At 48.4% G+C, this 25675-nt stretch overlaps 1 protein-coding gene across 2 annotated transcripts in view; it reads right to left on the reverse strand.

Annotated features, from left to right (window-relative positions):
* The window catches only part of plekhh1 (pleckstrin homology, MyTH4 and FERM domain containing H1), a 171956-nt gene extending 146368 nt beyond the window's left edge, over positions 1-25588 (reverse strand). The window contains exon 1 of one of the 2 annotated variants that reach the window (XM_087990124.1): positions 25569-25588. The gene's annotated coding sequence lies outside the window, so the exon portion shown is untranslated. Of the gene's footprint in view, positions 1-24858; positions 25107-25568 lie in introns of those variants that run through there. The other variant, XM_087990123.1, reaches the window with a different exon arrangement.
* Between the last annotated feature and the right edge of the window lie 87 nt (positions 25589-25675).

The raw sequence follows: 25675 nt of genomic DNA on the forward strand, positions 1-25675 counted from the left end.
AATCTCACACTCCCGGCCACTTCAGAGAGGGGAGTTCCCTTACAGGTAAAAGGTTAAGCACAGCTCCTATCTAATGCTTATCCTGTTTTTTTTTATTCATTCATGGGATGAGGGGGTCGCTGGCATTTATTGCCCATCCCTAATTGCCTAGAGGGCAGTTCAGAGTCAACCACATTGCTGTGGGTCTGAAGTCACATGTAGGCCAGACCAGGTAAGGATGGCAGTTTCCTTCCCTGTAGGACATCAGTGAATCCAATTGGGTTTTGCCAACAATTGGCAATGGCCTTGTGGTCATCAGTAGACTCTTAATTCCAGATTTTTAAAAACATTAAGCTCAAATTCCATCATCTGCCATGGCGGGAGTCAAACCCGCGTCCCCAAATCATTACCTCAGTCCAGTGAGAATACCACCAGGACATTGCCTCCCCACCATTGTGGTCATAACAACGGCTTTAAAAAGCATATTTTGTCCTGATTTCTTTGAGAGAGAGATTGCTGGGGCGCAGGTGATGAGCAGTCTATGAGAAGATAAACAATTCCTCCTTTCTTTTGTTGTATTTTAACCAAAGCGGATGAATAAAGTGAGTTTTGCTTTAAATCTGGTAGTTTAACCAATCAAAATGCACCTGGAACGCAACACCTTACATTCACCCTTAAAATATTTGGAGGGGATTGGGTCTAATCTATAACTCTGTAGTTAACTGCAAGCAAAGCAGCCTAGCAATCATGGTCACACCTTCACTTATAAGAATTTACTCCATTAAATATAGATGCTACATATGTGTCCCACGTATTATCCTGCCACTGGTGACTATGCCCTCTTGGCCCAAGTTGCTATAAACATTTCATAACCTACGCTGTCCTTCTCATTCATGTCTGTAACCCGGAGTGCTTCGTCGTTCTCAATGCAAAATTTAGTTTGATAATCTGTGAAGATCTTTGGGAAGCCTTCGTAGGTCAGGGGTGCAATACAAATGCAAGTTATTGTTCTACCACTTGGGACAACTGATGAACTGAACACATTTCGCAAGAGTGGCTATCAGACTCTGAGCTGCAGCGATATTAGGCCAGGTGATGATAAGTATGCATCTTAAAAGGAGTACAGGGCAAGGCAGGAAGATGAAGAGGTTTAGGGAGGAAATGATAGAGTTATAGCGTCATAGAGATGTACAGCATGGAAACAGACCTTTCGGTCCAACTCGTCCATGCCGATCAGATATCATAACCTAATCTAGTCTCATTTGCCAACATTTGGCCCATATGCATATAAACCCTTCCTATTCATGTATCCGTCCAGATGCCTTTTAAATGCTGTAATTGTACCAGCCTCCACCACTTCCTCTGGCAGCTCATTCCATACACGTACCACCCTCTGCGTGAAAACATTGCCCCTTAGGTCCCTTTTTATATCTTTCCCCCTCACCTGCTTTTTGGGTTTGGACAATTAATGTGACTTTTGTCAACAGAGGCATAAGGATCAGCGATGGTGCAAAGCACGAGTTAAAGGATATCTCATTTGTAGGGCTGGAGAAAAACAGAGAGGGAGAGACGAGGCTCTGAAGTGGGTAACACAAAACCTGAGAATTTTAAAATCGAAGACTTGCCATTGTAGGAGAAAGTGAGCACTGCAGATGCTGGTGAGTCAGAGTCGAATAGTGTGGTGCTGGAAAAGCACAGCCGGTCAGGCAGCATCCGAGGAGCAGGAGAATCGACGTTTCAGGCATAAGGCCTTCATCATCAACACACTCCTGATGAAGGGCTTGTGCCCGAAACATTGACTCTCCTGTTCCTCGGATGCTGCCTGACCGGCTGTGCTTTTCCAGCACCACAATTTCCGACTTGCCACTGTAGCTCACTGAGCAAAGTGTTGGGTGAATGGAAGCTGGAACAAGTGAGGAAATGGGAAAGAGGGATTTGGATAATTCTTGAGAAGCGTGTTGTTGATGTTCTTTGTCTTGCATTGATCAGGATAACTGCAAGGATTCCAAATTTCAAAGAACCACAACAATTAGTACTACGAGAGGAGGAGATGATACTGATCGGTTGGCAGATCGACTCTAATTGGCCATAATAAGAGCAGAATTAGACCATTCGGCCCACCGAGTCTGTTCCACCATTCGATCATGGCTGATATGTTTGAAATTAGATTAGATTAGATTACTTACAGTGTGGAAACAGGCCCTTCGGCCCAACAAGTCCACACCGACCCGCCGAAGCGCAACCCACCCGTACCCCTACATTTACCCCTTCACCTAACACTACGGGCAATTTAGCATGGCCAATTCACCTGACCCTGCACATCTTTGGACTGTGGGAGGAAACCGGAGCACCCGGAGGAAACTCACGCAGACACGGGAGAACGTGCAAACTCCACACAGTCAGTTGCCCGTGCCGCCCACAGTTTCTTAACCCCATTCTCCTGCCTTTTCTGCGGAAACCTTCATCTGCTTACCAATCCCAAGAACCGATCTGTCTCAAACAGGCTGAGATGTTGTCATAGACAAAACGAGAGAGAACTATAGACTCTTTGATTTCCCAAATAATATTTTTAAAAGTACAAAGCTTAATCACATTCTCATTGTCTGCAGAGAATGGGTCCCTGTGAGTAAATGAGCCACTTTATCAGCTTGACCAATCATCTTCAACTGCCTGTTAGTGTGGGTTTTGGCACACTCAGGACTCTACAACGGATGCTGTCCATTCGTGGACTCTTACTTTAACAGTAAATATCTTGGTTAGCATTTGCAAGCACAGGAATTTTGACAAAGAGTCACCGGACCTGAAAGGTTGATTCTCCTTTCTCTCCACAAGTGCTGCCAGACCTGTTGAGATGCTTGAGCGGCTTCTGCTTTTATTTGTGAATGGAATTAGCTGGGTCTGGCCATGACAAAGGCATAGGTGAGGATTTCAGTAGCAGATCAGCTGAGACAGGGTCAGAGAAGGGTGTTGTTAACCAATATGGTTAATTAAAGCTTTCCCCTGCCTACATACCCCAACCTAAAACAAAATGGCAACTGGAAGTGAAAGACAAGGGCAATGATGTTTTCTCCTGGTGAGGTGATACTTGAGGTAATCCTTGAAGAAACCCTGGATGTGACTGGCCAATTGTGCTTGCTATTGTTAACACAGACTGATTAGGAGAGTCCAGTTTTACATACAAGAGCTGAACTTGCCAGTCCTCGAACTAACCAACCATCTCCACCCATTGTCCCACAGCTCAATGCTCACAGACCATACATTAATTGGAATAATCAGCACACAATGGACCAAGTGTCTTTCTGCATGACGGACGCATTAAGACAAGGTTCGGTAATCAAACACAGTCCCAGGGAAGCTAAGAGAGAGAGCAACTGTACGAGAACAGACATATCGCCAAGCTGGAGACTGCAGGGTGGGAGCTCAAGAGCCAAGACCCATCTTTGAAGGTGAAAACGACTGAAGCCTTTCAGATTTCCAAACACGTTTGGTCCTCAGCATTTTCATGGCTTTGCTGCACTCAAACAGATCTATCTAAAGCTTGGAGAAACAGGCAGAGTTCCAACACACAAGTGACTTTCTTCCCAAACCCTTCACGCATGCATGCACACACATACACGCCGAATAGGAGGCTTCTGTTTTCTCTCAGTCAGGATCTCCTCCCATGATGCAAAATGCTTCACCCAACAGTGGCCAAACCAAGAATAGGACAGCTCCCATCGGGAACTCGGTGCAAGCTCCATTCCCATTCGGCGCCCACCCCCACCCTGCCTGAGGCCTCATCTGTCAGTACGCTCAAACAGTGCGGAACATTTTCACGTTAAGCCCAGGCAAATGTCTGCCACCACAGATTCTGCACCCAAAAAACTGCTGCAAATCCTGTTCCTTCAGCCCTTTAGTGACTTATACTAGCGCCATTCCTGTTAAAGAGCTTCCGCCCGAAACATCGACTCTCCTGCTCCTCGGATGCCTGCTGTGCTTTTCCGACACCACATTTTTTGACTCTGATCTCCAGCGTATCTGCAGCCCTCACTTTCTCCCAATGTCTGGGGTGCGCCTTGCCTGGTTTCCCTGGTCACCTGCCTGGATTGGCTCCAGCCCCATCATCCCTCCTCCAACTTTACACACCTCCAATCCAGGAGCTCGCAGACCCCAACAATTTGGATAATTGCACCCCATGGTTGCCAAGCGCCCAAAATAAAACCAACGTGGATGCGGTGGGATCCCATCTGCACGTAGCCCTGCTTGGGCGGGATTTCACATCGGCCCTAGGATCCCGTACCCTCCCCACACCCCCTGGGGCACCTGAGCCACCTCCGGAATATTTGGGACGTCTTTCAGAGATGCGAAAGGACTGGCCACGTACAGACTGCTGCTGCACAGCGTCCACCTCTTCTCCATCATCCGCTGCCCCAGACACGCCTTGGCGTGCTCATTTAAGCCTGGGTGGCACAGATGCCCAGTGGAAGGCTCTCAATGCAGGGGTCCTCACCCTATCCTTGTCAGGGGGGATCTGGGGTGGAGGGTGCTGCACGCAGCGGTCCCCTATAACCACAGATGGCGGTGGTTCACAGACTCCCAGCCCAACTGCTTGTTCTGTGGTGCTGTGGAGTCCATGGATCATAATGGGGTTTGCGCTCCCATTTTAGTTTTCTGAAAATCCTTCTCCTCTGCTTTTGCCTGCACTTCAGTCCCATGCTCCTGATCTTTGAGCACCCAGTGCAGAGGGGCAAGTCCAGATCAGCGGACCTCCTCATGGGTCTGCTCCTGGGCCTGGCTAGACTGGCCATAAACAGGTCCAGGCAGCAGGCGGTGGAGGGGGTTGTTATGGCCGTTTGCCTGCCCCTCTTCCGCGGTCACGTTCGGGTCTGAGTGTCCCTGGCGATGGAGCACGTGGTGTCTACCAACACCCTCGATGTCTTCAGGGTGAAGTGGGTACCATGTGTGTTTTACTTACCCCCCCTCTAACCCTATTTTGATTTAATCCCAACTCTTCCCCCTTCACTTCGCTCATCTCAGCATTGCCTCTATCTCTCTCTCTCTCTCATTACCGGTGCCCAAAGGGGTGTTTTGCCTGGTGGTGGAAACATTGAATAAAAAATTAGGAAGAACACCATTTGTATAAATAAGTCCCCACACAAGATGGGTGCCAGGCAAATAATGTAAGCACCACTGCTATATGGGAATAAAACAACATGATAGCCAATCTGTATATGCTCCCTAACTCTCTCCACCTCTCTCTCTCTCTCTCTGAAAACCCTTGTTTACATATACAAGGCCATTAAGAGAGTTTACCTTTTTAAAAAAAAGACACCATTGCTGTGAGTATACAATGTTGGGACTCTGCCTGGTAGTTAGCCCGCTGTGGTTAAGACAGAAATCAGGAGAATTCTTTTCCCCAGGGAGAGTGGACTGAGCATCCAAGGGACTCTTCTCCCCAAAAGGCAGTGGGAGCCTGATGTTAAAAAAGTTACGCTGCTACACGGTCTTACCAGGCCATAAACCTGCTCCCTCATGACAGCGAGAGAGACAGATGACTGGTGGTGGTTTAACCAGAGGGTTACCATGGCTTGGCCGAGGGGAGAGGTTAAGAAGCAGACTCCTTCCTGGTAACCTCAGCCAGTGCAGGATTTGAACCCACACTGTTGGCATCGCTCTGCACAGAGGTGTACAGGTTCTTGTTAAGGGGTGGGCGAAAGGTTATTGTAATAGGTGGAGTCTGGAGCATTCAGATCTTCCTATCGAACAGGCTGAGTAGCCTCCTCCTGACTTGTACACTAAACATTGTCACTTTGCTGTAATGCTTGCTTCACAGCTTACAACGGTGTTTTAAATAAACTAACCCACTGAGTGAATTAACCCCTGATTGATTAGGACACCATTAACGTGAACAGTTGCCTGTTCTAATACTCCCTTAGCCGACTCAGTGTCAAATCTTGTAGGGATGCTGCTGCCATGCAAATGCTTCACGATGTTTTATTTCCTTAAAAGGCAAATGCAAGCAATTTTTTTTTGCTGATCATTTAACATAACAGTGCGGACAGCCTTAAGCAAACCTCAAGCTCCCATGCTAACGGGAATCATTTCTGTTTTCACTCATCATAAGGGCCACATCTGTTTTTATTTCGCCATTTCAATACACGTACTGCTCCCATCACATATTACTGTGAGCCGAATCCAATAACTCGCAGCCAATTGAGCAAGTCTGTCCTTCAAACGGGAGTCTAACAGCATGGCGCAAGCTGTCCCAGCATCTCACCTCATACGTACACCTTCAACTGAGCTGGGAGTGGAGACGAACAACAGTGCATTCTGGGGGGCGGGGGAACGGTGTGGACTCGATGGGCCGAATGGTGGCTTCCACACTGTATGGATTCTACGATTCTCTGACATGACACACCTTGGCAGCAACACCAAAAATACATCAGGTTTCACATGTACCCTGACCACAGCCCGACCTCTCTCACCATCATCTCTCTCTCTCTCTCTGTATCTCAACCCTAAACAGACATGTGCTGACGACCTTAACACCTTGACCTCGCGTCACCATTAAGACCACAGCTCTTGGATTCATGTTCTGTATTCCACATTCCCATCTTGCCTAGCAAGACTCCACCTACCTCCACCTTCAACTCATAATGTCACCAAACCGTCAGAGAGGATAAGAAAATTCCTCTCATCTCCCTCCGGACTGGGCAACTCCCAATTTCGAAAGCCTGGTTCTGGACTCGACCACAAGATGAAACATTTTTTCCGCGTCCACCTTGTCAAGACCATTCAGGGTCTTGTACACTTCAGTGAAATCACCCCTTGCTCTTTGAAGCAAAACTAACCCAAAGTGTCCAATCTTTCCTCATAAGATAATCCACTCGTTCCAGGTGTCAACTTAGTAAACCTCTCCAGTGCTTTTACACTCCTTCTTAAGTAAGGAGACCAAAGCTGCAGTATTTGAGATCTGGTCTCACCAATCCCCTCCATAACTGAACCGGAATCTCCTTACATTTATGCTCAATTCCTTTCGGTGATAAATTCTGACTTTCCTTCTTGGTTAGGTATTGTCGCTGAAAACTCACATTTTGTGACAAATGCTTTAGTTAACCTAGATCCTTCTGAACCTCTAGACTTCCAGCCGTTGAAATAACACCGCTTTCTAAGCTTCCTGGCAAAGTGAACAACTTTGCATTTTCTCCACGTTACGCTCCATCTGCCAGATTTTTGCTAATTAGATTACATTACAGTGTGGAAACAGGCCCTTCGGCCCAACAAGTCCACACCGCCCCGCCAATGCGCAACCCACCCATACCCTTACATTTACCCCTTACCTAACACTACAGGCAATTTAGCATGGCCAATTCACCTAACCTGCACATCTTTGGACTGTGGGAGGAAACCGGAGCACCCAGAGGAAACCCATGCAGACACGGGGAGAACGTGCAAACTCCACACAGACAGTCGCCTGAGGCGGGAATTGAATCCGGGTCTCTAGCGCTGTGAGGCAGCAGTGCTAACCACTGTGCCGCCCATAATTTCCATCAACCTATCGATACACATCTGCATCATGACCTTTGCAACACACTTTCCTCTTCATCTTGTCTTCGTTCCTTCCATCTGAGTGACTGACAGAAACTGGGAAAAGTTGAGGTCCTAACATAGACTCCTGCAGGACCCCACCCACCCCTCCTACCCTGCCAACCTGAAAACAATCCATGTAGGATGCTCTGTTTTCTTCAGGCCAGCCAGTCTTCCATTCAAGCAACTGTACACCACAGGCTCCTACTTTAGTGCAAAGGTATACCTTGTGAAATGCCTGCTGAAAAATCCAAGCACGATATATTTACAGGCTCCACAGTGCAAAGCACTCCCTCAAAAAACTCCAATGAATCGATTAAACTTCATTCCGTTTCATAAAACCCCTGCTGACTCTTCTTGATTTGCCCTGGCTTCCTTTTCCCAAGTGCCCAGTTATAACCTCCTGAATATGATCGATTGTAACACCTTCCTTATGATGGTGTCAAACTGTGGTTTGTGGTTTCCACAATTTCCACCTCCTCCTTCTGGAATAGTTGGGAACATTAACATTCACTTTTTAAGTTCAGGACAATGTCAATGTCCATCAGGACCGAAGACTTATCAGTCACCGACTCATCAGTTTATTCCGCACCACTTCCTTGGCGATTGCAATTTCACCCAGTTCCTCCCTTCCTTCAACCTCTCGCTATGTCACACTGGTTGTCTGTGCGGAGGAGCAGATACAATTTCCCATCAAAACAGTGCAAGGACCAAACCTTCAGACCTTCCTCCAAAATCTAGACCCCAAGCTGCAACTCTGTCCTCCTCCCAGCCCACCGACTGATGCCCAGTTTGATCACTAACAGCTAGGCTCAGAAAAAATGTTACCCGAGTGCATAACTTGGTGAGATACGCATATTTGAACTGTAAAAATCGCCATTTCTAATGAAGTTCTCCAGAATGCTGGCATATTGTTGAAATCTGTTGTGGATGTCAATAAAGTGCATAGCTCGGTGAGATAAGCAACTTTGCACATCAAAACCTCTATTCCCAGCAAAATTTCCTTAAACGTGTTGATGTTACCAAACTGCATGACTTGGTGAGATAAGCAAGTTTGAACAGCAAAATTACCCCTCTCTCTCCCGCCCGTCCCCCTCCCCCCCAACATTGAGACACATCTTAAAACTGTACTTCCAACATAAATTTGGTCACCTAATCTCACACACGCTTCAGTGTCAAATATTGCTTCACAGGAGCACTTTGTGGCTATCAAAATACAATGGCTAGAGAGAAAGAGACATGAAAGAGAAGGAGCAGGAAGATTGGGATAGAGACGGATGAAGGGAGAGGCAGAAATGGGCACTGATGTTACATGGGCGCATGGATAAAGGCAGAGAAAGAGTGAAATAAAACAGGAGGAAGAAACACACAAGACAAGAGATTTTTAATCAAACCAAAGACAGCTAGCAGGATGCAATGCAGAGTCAGGAAGCTTACACATGGAGATAAACACGGAAAACAAAATGCAAGGAACACAAAGTATGGAAAAGGAGCAAAAACCTAAGATATTGGCAAAACAGGAGGAAATGACCAGGATGTTCAGGCTCTGCTTGGTCCAAGTAACAAGCAGTTCAAGATCCACACACTGCCACTGAATTTCTGCATCACTGCCACGCTGATAATACAGCTAACCTGCAGACAGCACTGACCACACACTCCGATTAAAACCAATCTCTGATCATCAGGGTCATCTTTGCTGATTCCAGCAGCTGGGATCTCCCCAGTACAGCCCGATCCCTGCAGTGTGTGTGTGTGTGTGAGAGAGAGAGACATCAATCTATCAACACAGAAAAGATGGCACCTCAGAGAGTGCAGCACTCCGTCAGTACTGCAGTAGGAGTATCAGCCTAGAAGATGCCCTTGAGTTAAGCCCATCAGCTTCTGACTGAGGGGAGACTGCATCCTCGGACCCGGTGGTTGGTGCTGTGGGTTCGCCCCCTCTTTCACATGCCAAGAGCAGTCTCTGTGAAATCAGCCATTCACACACTGGCAGCCTCCCCTCAGTCTCCGGGTCGTACACAATCTAAGTAGTACCGTTGTTGGTGCTTTCCAACTGGTGAGCTTATCTGGCTGCTGATTGGGCAAGAAATTGCCATGGGGACTGGGGCAAGGAAGGAGTGCCCTCACCCTTCCTCCGCCCCCCCCCCCCCCCCAACGTTCCTTCCCCACCCCCACATTTCTGTTTAGATTTTAGCGCAATGTGCTTCTTCCTGTAGAAGACAGCCCCTTTCATGTGAGCATGAGTGTATCCAGCAACTTGTGCTTCCAAAACTCAGAATGAAGGTTAGATGGGATTCTACCATTGGACAGCACTCGCAGAACAATCCCAAATGGTGTTAAGAATTTGTGAATGACTCATCTAAATTATGACTCGCAGTGTGGCTCGCTTAGGCTTGCTCAACGCCACATATATTCATACTCAGGTAACATAAGAATTGGGAGCAGGCAATTCAGCCACACAAACTCACTCCACCGTTTGGTAGGATCATCGCTGATCTCATCTCGGCCTCAGCTCCAATTCCCTGCCCACTCTCCATACCCCTCCAACCCGCGACAAATTAAAAATCCTTCCCCTTCTCAAATCTACTCAATGTTCCAAGTATGACTCAGACTCAAGCAAATTCCAAACAAACTCAATGCTTTGAGAGAGGTCATTTCTCATTTGGTTTAAATCTGCTGCCCTTTAGCCCAAATCTATGACCTCTCGTTCCAGATTGCCCTACAAAAAGAAATATTCTCTCTGTGTCTACCTTATCAATCCCTTTTAGTGTCTTGTATTCTTCAAAATTCAATTACTCCTCATCCTTCTAAACTCCGAAGAGTTTTTTTAAAGATTAGATTCCCTACATTCTGGAAACAGGCCCTTCGGCCCAACAAGTCCACACTGACCCTTCGAAGAGTAACCCAGCCAGACCCATTTCCCTCTGACTAATGCACCTAACACCATGGGCAATTTAGCGTGGCCAATTCACCTGACCTGCACAGGACTGTGGGAGGAAACCGGAGCACCCGGAGGAAACCCACCCAGACACGGGGAGAATGTGCAAACTCCACACAGACAATGCTCAATCTTTAATTAAAAGACTGACCCTCATCTCTACACTCAATCTAGTGAACCTTCTCTGAACTGCTTCTAACGCACTACATCCCTCCCCAAGACTGTCAACATTACTCCAGGTGCAGACTTAATAATGTCTCATACAATCACAGTAGCAATTTGCTATTTTTAATACAGAATAACCCTGATTATCCGTACCAGAAGGATGACGAGTATTTTGTTGGATAACTGATTGTTCGGGTAATTGATAATGTTTTTTACGGGACCTGGAGATCTTGTTAGGATAATCCGAAATTCAGATAATTGACATTCGAATAACCGGCATCTCTTTAGTGATGTACCAAAGTTCCATAGCTGAGACCTCTCCAAGATGAAGATGACCAGATAGTCCCCTTTAGAGTCATAGAGATGCACAGCACAGAAACAGACCCTTCGGTCCAAACTGTCCATGCCGACCAGATGTCCCAACCCAATCTAGTCCCACCTGCCAGCACCCGGCCCATATCCCTCCAAACCCTTCCTATTCATATACCCATCCAAATGCCTCTTAAATGTTGCAATTGTACCAGCCTCCACCACTTCCTCTGGCTCATTCCATACACCTACCACCCTCTGCGTGAAAAAGTTGCCCCTTAGGTCTCTTTAACATCTTTCCCCTCTCACCCTAAACCTATGCCCTCTAGCACTGTTAGAAAATGCCCAAAGTTCTCCCATGAAGCAGTATTTGGCACTGAAGCACATGAGAGATTAGGTGATAAATTTATGTGGGAAATATAGTTTTGAGTTAACACAGGCATGCATTCGCCATGACAATGCTTTGACCAGAGTTGAGTAGCCAACCATCAGCACCATTTTTCTCATGAGATATAAACTGTTCTCCCCTCGCATTGAGGCATTCTTGTGTCTGTGCTGACAAGTACAGGGCTCAGAGCTGGGCAGGACATCTCCTCGTCAATGTTGAGGAATTTTAGAGTCAGTTGACAGCACAGCCACAACGAGAGAGGAGATGGTGGTCCCTCCCCACACAGTTTATTGGTCAGTGCACTGAGCATAGGAACCGGGTTGTCATCATGCAGCCGTGCAGGACATTAGTGAGACTACTTTTGGAATACCCACGTTCGATTCGGGTCCCCCTGCTATGGGAAAAACGGTGTTCAACTTGAAAGAATGCAGAAAAGATTCAGAAGGATGTTGTCAGGACCAGAGGGTTTCGAGCTATACGGAGAGGCTGAACAGGCTGGGGCTGTTATCACTGCAGCGACGGAGGCTGAGGGGTGACCTTATAGACATTTATAAAATCGTGCGGGGCATGGTTATGGTGAAGAGCCAAGGTCGTTTTCCCCAGGGTAGGGGAATCCAAAACTAGAGGGGATAGGTTTAAGGTGAGAGGGGAAAGATTTAAAAAGGGCAACTTTTTTCACGCAGAGGGTGGTAAATGTATGGAATGAGCTGCCAGAGGAAGTGGTGGAGGCTGGTACAATTGCAACCCCCATTAAAAAAGGCATCTGGATGGGTACGTGAATAGCGAAGGGTTTAGGGGGATATGGGCCAAGTGCTGGCAAGTGGGACTAGACTAATTTAGAATATCTGGTCAGCACGGATGAGTTGCTCTGTTACTGTGCTGTACAACTCCATGGCTATGGCAATGACTTGATCATAGGCTAATGCTCCCTGCACAGTGCTGAGGAAGTGTCGTACTGCTGGAGAGGTCATTATTCGGAGGAGATATGGAAGGGAGGTGTGGCACGTGCCCTCTCAGATGGCCATTGTTAGTCAGTGGGAGAGCGCGGGATTCTGTCTGGGGGTCAGCGACAGCACCATCTCTCTACAGCTGCTGACTGGAGGTGCCCCTGATGTGTGCACTCGACAGCTGCCAGAGAAAAAAGGTTTCCAATCAAGAAAGAATTTGCAGCCTCAACCAGATTTGGACGTGGCACTAAGTCTAAGGCACTTTGTTCTGCTTCTGTTTCTTATAAGGAACAGATGGAGGGAGAGAGAAAAGAGCTTGCGATGATAGAACTCGAACTCTGCAGCCTTTGACACATGTCAGAGTAAAACGTACACAAGGCAACAGAATGTGGTAATGCTTTAATCTCCAACACAACCACGATGGATTGCAAGGGGGAGTGCCGGAGGACAGTACCTTTCGACAGGCACCAGGAAAGGTATCTGCCAGGGCTGCTCAATGTCAAAATGCAGAGCTCGTTAAATTGACAGTGATGGTTCAGTTCTAGTGCCAAGTGCTGGCAAATGGGAACAGACTAATTTAGGATATCTGGTCAGCACGGATGAGTTGGACCGAAGGGTCTGTTTCCGTGCTGTACAACTGCAATGACTTGATCATAGGGTAATCCGGGCCAACACTCCCTGAAGTGTGGATCTTCACTGAGGGTGAACGGCCCAGCTCCCTAACTGGGTACGTCACCCAAGTGGCCATGTTTCACAACCCACAGGGGCATCCCCCTGGGGTCTGACGCACTTCTTTACGCAAACTCCACAGTCCAGCCAGGGATAATCATTGCAAATAAAAAGGGCACTAGCTATCCTGGTTTCTCCTCACCACCTTCCCTATCCCCCCCTCCCACACCCAACAACACCAGGCACTTTTATTCCCCCCCCCCTCCCCCCCACTTCATTCTTTGAAAGGTGGGCATCACTGGCGAGTCCAGAATTTGTTGCCCATCCCCAACGGCCCTTGAACAGAGGAGGCTCGCCAGCCCAGTTCAGAGGGTGCTCAACCAAGTCCACCACATCACTGTGGGTCAGAGGTCACGCGCAGGCCAGACTGGGCCTTCCCTCAGAGGGAGGCTAGCAAAGCAGATAGGTTTTTTTACAACAACGTATTGTCGCACTCACCCTCTGTCCCTAAACCACGGCTCATTCTCAATTCCAAAAACAAAAGCCACATTTTTATTTCACCAGCTGCCACTGTGGGAGATTCGTACCCACCCACCGCCTCAAGAATATTTTGGGATATATAGTCCAGTGACACTGTCACCTGGCCCCATCATCGCTGCATCTGAGGCACACTGGGAATATTGCCAAGTCAGGGAGGTAGCTGAATCCTTTTCCATTCCCTCTGGCTTTCCGATGTACAGAACGACCTGTTGAGGATAACTACGAGCAGAGAGGTCATTGCTCAGCTGGTACCTCAACAGGTCTTTTCGAAAGAAAGAGGAGTATTTAAAATGAACCTTTCACGACCTCAGGCCTTGACAAGCAAAAGGTACTATTGGAATGTGAGTACGCGCAAAGCACATCGAAACCCCAGTGGGCACAGCAAGATCCCATAAGCTGCAAAGTGGTGACAACCTGCAAGCTCTCTCGTGGTGTGGGTGGAGAGGAAAGCATTCGCTGGGGGAGAATCTCCCTTCCTCCCCGGGGTCGGGGGGGTAAGGTGTGAATACCTGCCTTCCCCCAATGCGGTTGGCAGACCGAGGTCAGGACAACTCCCCCCCCACCCCCCCAATCTCCAGGCATCACATCCTTAATGCTGCCGCGGTGGTGTTGCTGTGATTGACTGGATGACGGACTGTTGGCTCCATGCCAGCCAATGAGTTTTGGTGACACCAGCTGACATTTGCCAACCAAACCCCCCCATCCCGGTTGGCCAGAACTCACCACCCAACGGCACCACCTCTGTAATGTTGTCAATCTGAAACGTGCATTCTGTCAGCCATTATCCCTCTTCCGACCACTTGATTAGGAATAGTACGGGGGGTGGTGGTGGGGGGTGGAGATGGGGTTATACAGCGAGGGGGGGGGTTAGAATAATCACTGAATCACCATCGCCCTGTAGGCTTGCACATGACCTGCAGGTAGGCTGTCTTTCAGACTGCCCACAGTCGACCTACAACTGGCTCGCTCTGCTCTCCGACAGCACCCCACCCACCCCTCCAACCATCCTCTGGAATCCCACTGGCCGAAGGTCGCTTGATCCCACCCCCTTTACTTGGCGTCTCAGCCTGCTTCGATAGCATCTGATTGGCTGAGAAGTGCTCTGCACCGAGTGGGGTGCGACAAAATTGCAAAACGTGCTGTCACCCGAGGCGGCGCGCTGCTTGGTAAAGACTTCATTATTTAAAAATGGGGAGCGACCGCAGTGTCACAAAACACAGAGGTGTCCTGCTGCACGAGACAAAATGTTAGGATGCAGGCAAACCGCGTAATCTAATGGGATGCCAACTTTTATTATGAATTGAGCATGAAAGACAGGAAGTGACTTTTATGGAGGATGATGGGATAGTGTAGGGGGATGAGCTGCACTGTCTTGTTCTATGTGATGCTTCAGTTAGAGAGAACGTTAGTAAGCTCACACCTTAGCAGCCAGATCACTGAGCTGGGACATCATGTTGTGTGGCTGGACAGGATGTTGGTGAGGCCACTTTTGGAGTACTGTGCACAACTCTGGTCTCCCTGCCATAGCAAGGATGTTATTAAATGGGAGCCGGGGGCAGAAAAAATCGATAAAGATGTTCCTGGGACTGGAGGGTTTCAGTTATGAGCTGGATAGTTTGGGACTTTTTTCGCCCGGAGCATCGGAGACCTTTTACAGGTTTTAAAAATAAAAAAAATCATGAGGGACGTGGATAGGGTGAATAGCCAAGGGCTTTTTCACAGGGTAGGGGAGTCCAAAACTAGACCAAGACACAAGTGTAAGGTGGGAGGGGAAAGATTTAAAAGGGAGCGGAGGGGGAACTTTTTCGCGCAGAGGGTGGCGTATGTATGGAATGAGCTGCCAGGGGAAGTGGCGGAGGCTGGTACAGCATTTGAAAGACATTGGGACAGGTAGACAAATAGGAAAAGTTGAGAAGGTCAAAGGCTGGCAAGTGGGACTAGGTCAGTTCGGGGGGGGGGGGGGAATCATTCGGCATGGACAAGTTGGACTGAAGGGTCTGTGTGTTTCCACTGGATGACTCTACATGAGTGCAGTTTTGGTCTCCTTATTGAAAGGAGGATGTAAATGTGCTGCGGGGAGGGGGGGGGGTTTACTTGACTGATACATGGATTGACAATATTGTCTTCTGAGGAAGGAGTGGGCAGGCTGGACTTACTTTCACTGGTGTTGGGAAGAGGAAGCAGTGACATGATTGAAGTGTATCAGATTTTGCACAGTGGTGGATTGGGAGAAAATGTTTCCCAGAATGAGGCTTCAAAATTACCACACCCTCACATTCCCCCCACATTGCCCTTTCCTGAAGGGGGGAGGGGGGGAGAGATGAGGAGAGGCTTCGAGGGCCGAATGGCCTACTTCTGATGCTAACTTGTGTCTTTACATTAGAAATGACTTGGCAAATGGGAAGATCATCTGCGTCAGTGAAAATTTGGCAAGAAAAGAGTTAACTTCAGGGATTGGCGACTGAAGGGAGATGTACCACACAGAATATTATACAGCTTGGATAAGATAACCTTGCACTAAAGATAGATAGAGCAGAGGTCAGACCGCACTGCTGAAAAGCAAAGCAAAATCAGTCCTATGTCAGGAAGCACATTGACCACTGTAGGGTTAATGAAGATGTGCTGGAGTCAGGCTAGAGGGTGGTGTGCAGCACTGAGGAGGTCAGAGAGAGGCAGGGGGACAGAGCGTCGAGAGATTCGGGTCAAATGGAAAAGCGGGGGGGGGTGGTCACAGGCAGAATGGGAGAGTGTTGGGGAGGGGGAAGAAGGGTTCAGAAGAGAGAGAGGAAGGGGTTCAGGAGAAGGGAGGAGGAGCAGCAGCAGAAAGAGGGCTCATGGATAGGAGGGAGATGAGGGTGTAATGGGTATGAGAGAGAAAGAGGCTGCAATAGGAGAAATAGGAGGGAAGATAACGAGTGTGTGTGAGTGTGAGTGTGAGTGTGAGCGTGAGCGTGAGCGTGAGTGAGAGAGGGAGTAAATAGAAAGAGAGGGCATGATGGGTGAGATTGCATGTAGGGTAGTGGGAATGTGGGGGGAATGCGATGGGGGGAGATTGCGATGGGGGGGAGATTGCGATGGGGGGGGAGATTGCGATGGGGGGGGGAGATTGCGAGGGGGGGAGATTGCGATGGGGGGGGAGATTGCGATGGGGGGGGAGATTGCGATGGGGGTGGAATGCAATGGGGGGGAGATTGCAATGGGGGGGGAGATTGCAATGGGGGGGGAGATTGCAATGGGGGGGAGATTGTAATGGGGGGGGAGATTGTAATGGGTGGGGAGATTGTAATGGGTGGGGAGATTGTAATGGGGGGGAAACGCGATGGGGGGGAAACGCGATGGGGGGAAACGCGATGGGGGGAAACGCGATGGGGGGGGGAAACGCGATGGGGGGGGAAACGCGATGGGGGGGGAAACGCGATGGGGGGAAACGCGATGGGGGGGAAACGCGATGGGGGGGAAACGCGATGGGGGGGAAACGCGATGGGGGGGAAACGCGATGGGGGGGAAACGCGATGGGGGGGAAACGCGATGGGGGGGGGAAACGCGATGGGGGGGGGAAACGCGATGGGGGGGAAACGCGATTGGGGGGAAAATGCGATGGGGGGGGAAACGCGATGGGGGGGAAAATGCGATAGGGGGGAAAATCCGATGGGGGGGCAATGTGAGGGAGGGACGAAGGTGAGGTGTGGTGTGTGTTCATGTCTGTGTGTATCTGTGAGAGTGTGAGTGTGTGTGTGTATCTGTCTGTGTGAGTGTCTGTGTATCTGTGTTTCTCGGTGTGTGCATATCTGTTTGAGTGACAGTGAGAGTGAGACTCTGTGTTTCTCGGTGTGTGTGTGTATCTGTCTGTGTGAGTGTGTGCGTGTGTGTCTGTATTTCTCAGTGTGTGTGTGTATCTGTGTGTGTATCTGTGAGAGAGTGTGTGTGTATTTCTCGGTGTGTGAGTGTCTGTATTTCTCGGTGTGTGAGTGCCTATATTTCTTGGTGTGTGAGTGTGTGTATCTGTGCGAGTGTGTGTGTGTATCTATGAGAGAGTGTGTGTGTCTGTGTTTCTCTGTGTGTGTGTGTCTGTGTTTCTCTGTGTGTGTATCTGTGTGAGTGTGTGTATCTGTCTGTGTGAGTGAGTGTGTGTATCTGTCTGTGTGTGTGTATTTCTCGGTGTGTGAGTATTTCTCGGTGTGTGAGTGTGTATCTGTGTGTATCTGAGAGAGAGAGTGTGTGTGTCTGTGTGAGTGTGTGTGTATCTGTCTGTGTGAGTCTGTGTGTGTGTCTGTGTGTCTATGTGTGTGTCTCTGTGTCTGTATTTCTCTGTGTGAGAGTATGTAGCTGTGTGAGTGTGTGTGTATCTATGAGAGTGTGTGTGTCTATGAGAGTGTATGTGTCTGTGAGAGTGTGTGTGTGTCTGTGTTTCTCAGTGTGAGTATCTGTGTGAGTGTGTGTCTCTGTATTTCTCGGTGTGTGAGTGTGTGCGTATCTGTGAGAGTGTGCGTATCTGTGAGAGTGTGAATGTGTGTGTATCTGTATTTCTCGGTATATGTGTATCGGTCTGTGTGTGTGTGTGTGAGTGTGTGTCTGTATCTGTCTGTGTGTGTGTATCTGCCTATGTGTGCGTGAGTGTGTGTGTGTATATCTGTGCGAGTGTGTGTGTGTATATCTGTGTGAATGTGTGTGTGAGAGAGTCTGTGTGTGTGTGTCTGTGTTTCTCAGTGTGTGTGAGTGTGTGTATCTGTGCGAGTGTGTGTGCATCTGTGAGAGGGTGTGTATCTGTCTGTGCGAGTGTGTGTGTGTATCTGTCTGTGTGTGTGTCTGTGTGAGTGTGTGTGTATCTGTGTGTGTGTATCTCCGTGTCTGTGTGTCTATATATCGCTGTATCTGTGTGTGTATATCTCGGTGTCTGTATGTGTGTCTCTGTGTATCCATATCTCTGTGTCTGTGTCTCTGTATATCTGTGTCTGTGTGTGTGTATCTGTATCTGTGTCTGTATGCGTGTGTATCTCTGTGTCTGAGTGTATCTGTCTGTGTGTCTGTGAGTGTATGTGTGTCTGTGAGTGTATGTGTGTCTGTGAGTGTATGTGTGTATCTGTGTGTATATCTGTCAGTGTGTCTGTGAGTGTGTGTATGTATCTGTGTGTCTGTGTTTCTCTGTGTGTGTGTGTGTCCATGTCTCTGTGTGTGTGTGTGTGTGTGTCTGTGAGAGTGTGTTTGTGTCTGTGTCTGAGTTTCTCTGTGTGAGTGTGTCTGTGTCTGTGTCTCTCTGTGTGAGTGTGTGTGTCTGTGTCTCTGTGTGTGTGTGTGTGTCTGTGTCTCTCTGTGTGAGTGTGTGTCTGTGTCTCTGTGTGTGTGTGTCTGTGTCTGTGTCTCTCTGTGTGAGTGTGTGTCTGTGTCTCTGTGTGTGTGTGTCTGTGTCTGTGTCTCTCTGTGTGAGTATGTGTGTCTGTGTCTCTGTGTGTGTGTGTCTGTGTTTCTCTGTGTGAGTGTGTCTGTGTCTGTGTTTCTCTGTGAGAGTGTGTGTCTGTGTCTGAGTCTGTGTGACTGTGTGTGTCTGTGTCTGTGTTTCGCTGTGTGAGTGTGTGTCTGTGTCTGAGTCTGTGTGAGTGTGTGTGTCTGTGTCTGTGTTTCTCTGTGAGTGTGCGTGTGTGTCTGTGTATGTGTGTCTGTGTTGCTCTGTGTGAGTGTGTGCGTCTGTGTCTGTGTGTCTGTGTTGCTCTGTGTGAATGTGCGTGTGTCTGTGTGAGTGTGTGTCTGTGTCTGTGTTTCTCTGAGTGTGCGTGTGTGTCTGTGTTGCTCTGTGTGAGTGTGTGTGTCTGTGTCTGTGTGTCTGTGTTTCTCTGTGTGAATGTGCGTGTGTCTGTGTGAGTGTGTGTCTGTGTCTGTGTTTCTCTGAGTGTGCGTGTGTGTCTGTGTTGCTCTGTGTGAGTGTGTGTGTCTGTGTCTGTGTGTCTGTGTTGCTCTGTGTGAGTGTGTGCGTCTGTGTCTGTGTTGCTCTGTGTGAGTGTGTGTGTCTGTGTTTCTCTGTGTGAGTGTGTGTCTGTGTTTCTCTGTGAGAGTGTGTGTCTGTGTTTCTCTGTGTGAATGTGCGTGTGTCTGTGTGAGTGTGTGTCTGTGTTTCTCTGTGAGAATGTGAGTCTGTGTCTCTGTGTGTGTGTGTCTGTGTGAGTGTGTGTCTGTGTTTGTGTGTGCGTGTCTGTGTTTGTGTGTGTGTGTCTGTGTTTGTGTGTGTGTGTCTGTGTTTCTCTGTGAGAGTGTGTGTGTCTGTGTCTGTGTTTCTCTGTGAGAGTGTGTGTTTCTCTGTGTGAGTCGGTGTGAGTGCGTGTGTCTGTGTGAGTGTGTGTCTGAGAGAGTGTGTGTCTGAGAGAGTGTGTGTCGGTGTTTCTCTGTGTGTGTGTGTCTGTGTGAGTGTGTGTCTGTGTTTCTGTGTGTGTGTCTGTGTCTCTCTGTGTGACTGTGTGTCTGTGTCTCTGTGTGTGTGTGTCTGTGTCTCTCTGTGTGAGTGTGTGTGTCTGTGTCTGTGTCGCTCTGTGTGAGTGTGTGTGTCTGTGTCTGTGTTTCTCTGTGTGAATGTGTGTGTGTCTGTGTGTGTGTGTCTGTGTCTGTGTTTCTCTGAGAATGTGAGTCTGTGTCTCTCTGTGTGTGTGTGTGTCTGTGCTTGTGTGTGCGTGTCTGTGTTTGTGTGTGTGTCTTTGTTTCTGTGTGTGTCTTTGTTTCTGTGTGTGTGTGTCTGTGCCTGTGTTTCTCTGTGAGAGTGTGAGAGTGTCTGTGTCTGTGTTTCTCTGTGTGAGTCTGTGTTTCTCTGTGTGAGTGTTTCTGTGTGTGTGTTTCTGTGTGTGTGTTTCTGTGTGTGTGTTTCTGTGTGTGTGTCTGACTGAGTGTGTCTGACTGAGTGTGTCTGACTGAGTGTGTGTGTCTGTGTTTGTGTGCCTGACTGAGTGTGTGTGTCTGTGTGAGTGTGTCTGTGTGAGTGTGTCTGTGTGAGTGTGTCTGTGTGAGTGTGTGTGACTGTGTGTGTGTGTGACTGTGTGTGTGTGTGACTGTGTGTGTGTCTGTGTTTCTCTGTGTGTGTGAGTGTGTGAGTGTGTGTATGTGTGTGTGAGTGTGTGTGTTTTTGTGTGTGTCTGTGTATGTGTCTATGTGAGTGTGTGTGTCTGTGTTTGTGTGTGCGTGTCTGTGTGTGTATGTCTGTGTCTGTGTTTCTCTGTGTGAGTGTGTGTGTGTCTGTGTTTGTGTGTGTGTGTCTGTGTTTGTGTGTGTGTGTCTGTGTTTCTCTGTGTGTCTGTGTTTCCCTGTGTGAGTGTGTGTGTGTGTGTGTCTGTGTGAGTGTGTGTTTCTCTGTGTGTGTGCCTGTGTCTCTCTGTGAGTGTGTGTCTGTGTGAGTGTGTGTATGTCTGTGTCTGTGTTTCTCTGTGTGTGTGTCTGTGTTTCTGTGTGTGTGTGTGTCTCTGTGTGTGCGTGTCTGTGTGTGTATGTCTGTGTTTGTGAGAGTGTGTGTCTGTATTTCTCTGTGAGAGTGTGTGTCTGTGTCTGTGTTTCTCTGTGTGAGTGTGTGTGTCTGTGTTTCTCTGTGTGAATGTGCGTGTGTCTGTGAGAGTGTGTGTGTGTCTGTGTTTCTCTGTGAGTGTGTGTGTCTGTGTCTGTGCGAACATGTGTGTTTGTGTCTGTGTTTCTCTGTGTGAGTGTGTGTGGGTCTGTGTGAGTGTGTGTCTGTGCCTGTTTCTCTGTGTGACTGTGTGTGTCTGTGTTTCTCTGTGTGTTTGTGTCTGTGTCTATGTGAGTGTGTGTCTGTGTCTGTGTGTGTGTGTCTGTGTTTCTCTGTGTGAATGTGTGTCTGTGTCTCTCTGTGTGCGTGTCTGTGTCTGTGTTTGTGTGTGCGTGTCTGTGTGAGTGTGTGCGTGTCTGTGTGAGTGTGTGCGTGTCTGTCTGTGTGAGTGTGTGTGCGTCTGTGTTTCTCTGTGTGTGTCTGTGTATCTCTGTGAGAGTGTGTGTGCCTGTGTGTGTGTGTGTCTGTGTTTGTGTGTGCGTGTCTGTGTGAGTGTCTGTGTGAGTGTGTGTGTCTGTGTCTGTGTTTCTCTGTGGGAGTGTGTGTGTCTGTGTTTCTCTGTGGGAGTCTGTGTCTGTGTGTGTCTGTGTGTGTGTGCATGCATGTCTGTGTGAGTGTGTGTGTGTCTGTGTGCATGTCTGTGTGTGTGTGTGTCTGTGTCTGTGTTTGTGTGTGTGTTTCTCTGTGTCTGTGTTTCTCATTGTGTGTGTGTCTGTGTGAGTCTGTCTGTGTTTCTGTGTGTGTGTCTGTGAGTGTGTGTCTGTGAGTGTGTGTCTGTGTGAGTGTGTCTGTGTTTCTGTGTGTGTGTGTGTTTCTCTGTGTCTGTGTTTCTCATTGTGTGTGTGTGTCTGTGTGAGTGTGTCTGTGTCTGTGTTTCTGTGTGTGTGTCTGTGAGTGTGTGTCTGTGTGAGTGTGTCTGTGTTTCTCTGTGTGTATGTCTGTGTGAGTGTGTGTGTCTGTGTCTGTGTTTCTCTGTGGGAGTGTGTGTGTCTGTGTTTCTCTGTGGGAGTCTGTGTCTGTGTGTGTCTGTGTGTGTGTGCATGCATGTCTGTGTGAGTGTGTGCGTGTGTCTGTGTTTCTGTGTGCATGTCTGTGTGTGTGTGTCTGTGTCTGTGTTTGTGTGTGTGTTTCTCTGTGTCTGTGTTTCTCATTGTGTGTGTGTCTGTGTGAGTCTGTCTGTGTTTCTGTGTGTGTGTCTGTGAGTGTGTGTCTGTGAGTGTGTGTCTGTGTGAGTGTGTCTGTGTTTCTGTGTGTGTGTGTGTGTGTTTCTCTGTGTCTGTGTTTCTCATTGTGTGTGTGTGTCTGTGTGAGTGTGAGTCTGTGTCTGTGTTTCTGTGTGTGTGTCTGTGAGTGTGTGTCTGTGTGAGTGTGTCTGTGTTTCTCTGTGTGAGTGTGTGTCTGTGTTTGTGTGAGTGTGTGTCTGTGTGAGTGTATATGTGTCTGTGTTTCTGTGTGTGTGTCTGTGTTTCTCTGTGTGTATGTCTGTGTGAGTGTGAGTGTGTGTGTGTCTATGTTTGAGTGTGTGTCTGAGTAAGTGAGTGTGTGTGTGTGTTTCCCTATGAGTGTGTGTTTCTCTGTGAGTGTGTGTCTGTGTGAGTGTGTGTATGTCTGTGTCTGTGTTTCTCTGTGTGAGTGTGTGTGTGTCTGTGTGTGTGTGTCTGTGTTTCTCTGTGTGAGTGTGTGTGTGTATGTCTGTGTCTGTGTTTTCTCTGTGAGGGTGTGTGTCTGTGTTTCTCTGTGTGAGTGTGTGTGTGTATGTGTCTGTGTTCCTCTGTGTGTGTGTGCCTGTGTGAGTGTGTGTGTGCCTGTGTGAGTGTGCCTGTGTCTGTGTTTCTCTGTGTAAGTGTATGTGTGTATGTCTGTGTGTTTGTGTGTGTCTGTGTTTCTCTGTGTGAGTGTGTGTGTCTGTGTGTCTGTGTTTCTCTGTGTGAGTGTGTGTCTGTGTGAGTGTATGTCTGTGTGTGTGTGTGTCTGTGTTTCTTTGTGTGTGTGTGCCTGTGCCTCTGTAAGTGTGTGTGTCTGTGTCTGTGTGAGCGTGTGTGTCTGTGTCTCTCTGTGTGAGTGTGTGTCTGTGTTTCTCTGTGTGAGTGTGTGTCTGTTTCTCTGTGTGAATGTGTGTGTCTATGTCTGTGTTTCTCTGTGTGTTTGTGTCTGTGTCTCTCTGTGTGAGTGTGTGTGTGTGTCTGTTTCTCTGTGAGTGTGAGTCTGTGTTTCTCTGTGTGAGTGTGTGTGTCTGTGTGAGCGTGTCTGTGTTTCTCTGTGAGTGTGTGTCTGTGTCTGTGTGTCTGTGTGTGTGTGTTTGTGTGTGTCTGAGTGAGTGTGTGTGTCTGTGTGAGTGTGTGTATGTCTGTGTGTTTGTGTGTGTCTGAGTGAGTGTGTGTGTCTGTGTGTGTGTCTGTGAGTGTGTGTCTGTGTGAGTGTGTGTATGTCTGTGTTTGTGTGTGTGCCTGAGTGTGTGTGCCTGTGTTTCTCTGTGAGTGTGTGCCTGTGTCTGTGTTTCTCTGTGAGTGTGTGTGTCTGTGTGAGCGTGTGTCTGTGTTTCTCTGTGAGTGTGTGTGTGTCTGTGCGAGTGTGTCTGTTTCTCTGTGAGTGTGTCTGTGTCTGTGTGAGCGTGTATGTCTGTGTCTGTGTTTCTCTGTGTGTGTGTCTGTATCTGTGTTTCTCTGTGAGTGTGTGTCTGTGTTTCTCTGTGTGAGTGTGTGTCTGTGTTTCTCTGTGTGTGCCTGTGTTTCTCTATGAGTGTGTGTCTGTGTGTGTGTCTGTGTTTCTCCGTGTGTCTGTGTCTATGTTTCTCTGTGTGTGTGTCTGTGTTTCTGTGTGTGTGTCTGTGTTTCTGTGTGTGCGTCTGTCTGTGTCTGTGTCTCTCTGTGAATGTGTTTCTCTGAGTGTGTGTCTATGTTTCTGTGTTAGTGTGTGCATGTCTGTGTTTCACTGAGTGAGTATCTCTGTGTGTCTGTGTTTCTCTGTGTCTGTGTCTGTGTTTCTCTGTGTGTGTGTGTTTCTCTGTGTGTGTGTCTGTGTTTCTCCGTGTGTCTGTGTCTATGTTTCTCTGTGTGTGTGTCTGTGTTTCTGTGTGTGTCTGTCTGTTTCTGTGTGTGTGTCTGTCTGTGTCTGTGTCTCTCTGTGAATGTGTTTCTCTGAGTGTGTGTCTATGTTTCTGTGTTAGTGTGTGCATGTCTGTGTTTCACTGAGTGAGTATCTCTGTGTGTCTGTGTTTCTCTGTGTGTCTGTGTCTGTGTTTCTCTCTGTGTGTGTGTGTTTCTCTGTGTGTGTGTCTGTGTCTGTGTTTCTCTGTGTGAGTGTGTCTGTGTCTCTCTGTGTGTCTGTGTCTGTGTTTCTGTGTGTGTGTGTGTTTCTCTGTGTGAGTGTGTCTGTGTGTCTGTGTCTGTGTTTCTCTGTGTGTCTGTGTCTGTGTTTCTCTGTGTGTGTGTTTCTCTGTGTGTGTGTCTGTGTCTGTGTTTCTCTGTGTGAGTGTGTCTGTGTCTCTCTGTGTGTCTGTGTCTGTGTTTCTGTGTGTGTGCGTGTCCCAGTGAGAGCTGCCGGCTCGGAACTGGAGGCTCTGCTCCCGGAGCAACGAACGGGACCCGCAGGGCAGGAATGAATTACAGTACCGGGGGCGGGCAGGCAGGGCTGGGTGCAGGGGCTGGCAAAACCACCGCTCACCCCCCACCCACCACAAACACACACACACAGGAGGGGGTGCTCAGTACATGGTGAAAATGCAGCCCACCTGAACCTTAGCACCAGCAATGGAGCATATGCAAATAATATACAGATCTCCATATGTTACAGGTACACACAGACAGACACTCAGTGCAATTACCTTGTGTTCCTCTGGATCTACAACTTCTTTCTCTCCGGAGGTGAGGGTCAGTAAGATCCGAACTCCATTGCATCAGCACTGGACTTTCTCCCTCAGCTCTGGCTGCACGCTGCCCAACTCTCTCCTGTCTTGCACATGTCCCTCTCTCTCTCTCTCTTCTCCCTGTATCCCGCAGCTCTTGACGTGCACGGAATCAGCTTACACACACACACACACACACAGCCTGAAAGGACACAGAGAAACAAAAACCCCAGCCCCCTAAACACCAAGTGCCGGAAATTACATCAGGTCCCAACAAACAGAGCAACAGCACGCCGAGCGCTCCCACAGTCTCTCCATGACTTTGTCACTCTCATCGATCATAGTGTTTCACAAGGAGGACACTGCTAATTAATGACCGAGCAAGTCCTTCCCTCTCTCCCCTGTATCTGAAGAGCTGCATTTTCCACTACTTTATTCAATGCCCCCCCCCCCAATTAAAATTGTCATTGCAACTCTCAGGTGCAGCACACTTCCAGTACTCCCACTACTCACTGTGTTAAAAACAAATTCCTGCTGATCCTGGGGCTAATCAATTTGACTCTGGTCACCGAGCGTCCTGCTCCTGAAGATTCAATTGCAGCCCCACATGCTCTGCAGCCCCAGTCTCCTGTCAACAAAAAAAAAATGCTGGAAATGATCAGCAGGTCGTGAGTGAAAAACAATCTTACGTTTCAGGCTCTTAAGAGTTACAGACGAGATTCGCCACAGTGTGGAAACAGGCCCTTCAGCCCAACAAGTCCACACCAAACCTCCAGACAGGAACCCACTTCTCTCT

Source organism: Chiloscyllium plagiosum, unplaced genomic scaffold, assembly GCF_037043375.1.
Source record: "Chiloscyllium plagiosum isolate Xiang-an unplaced genomic scaffold, Cpla_swu_hap1 HiC_scaffold_8, whole genome shotgun sequence".
Taxonomy (NCBI): domain Eukaryota; kingdom Metazoa; phylum Chordata; class Chondrichthyes; order Orectolobiformes; family Hemiscylliidae; genus Chiloscyllium; species Chiloscyllium plagiosum.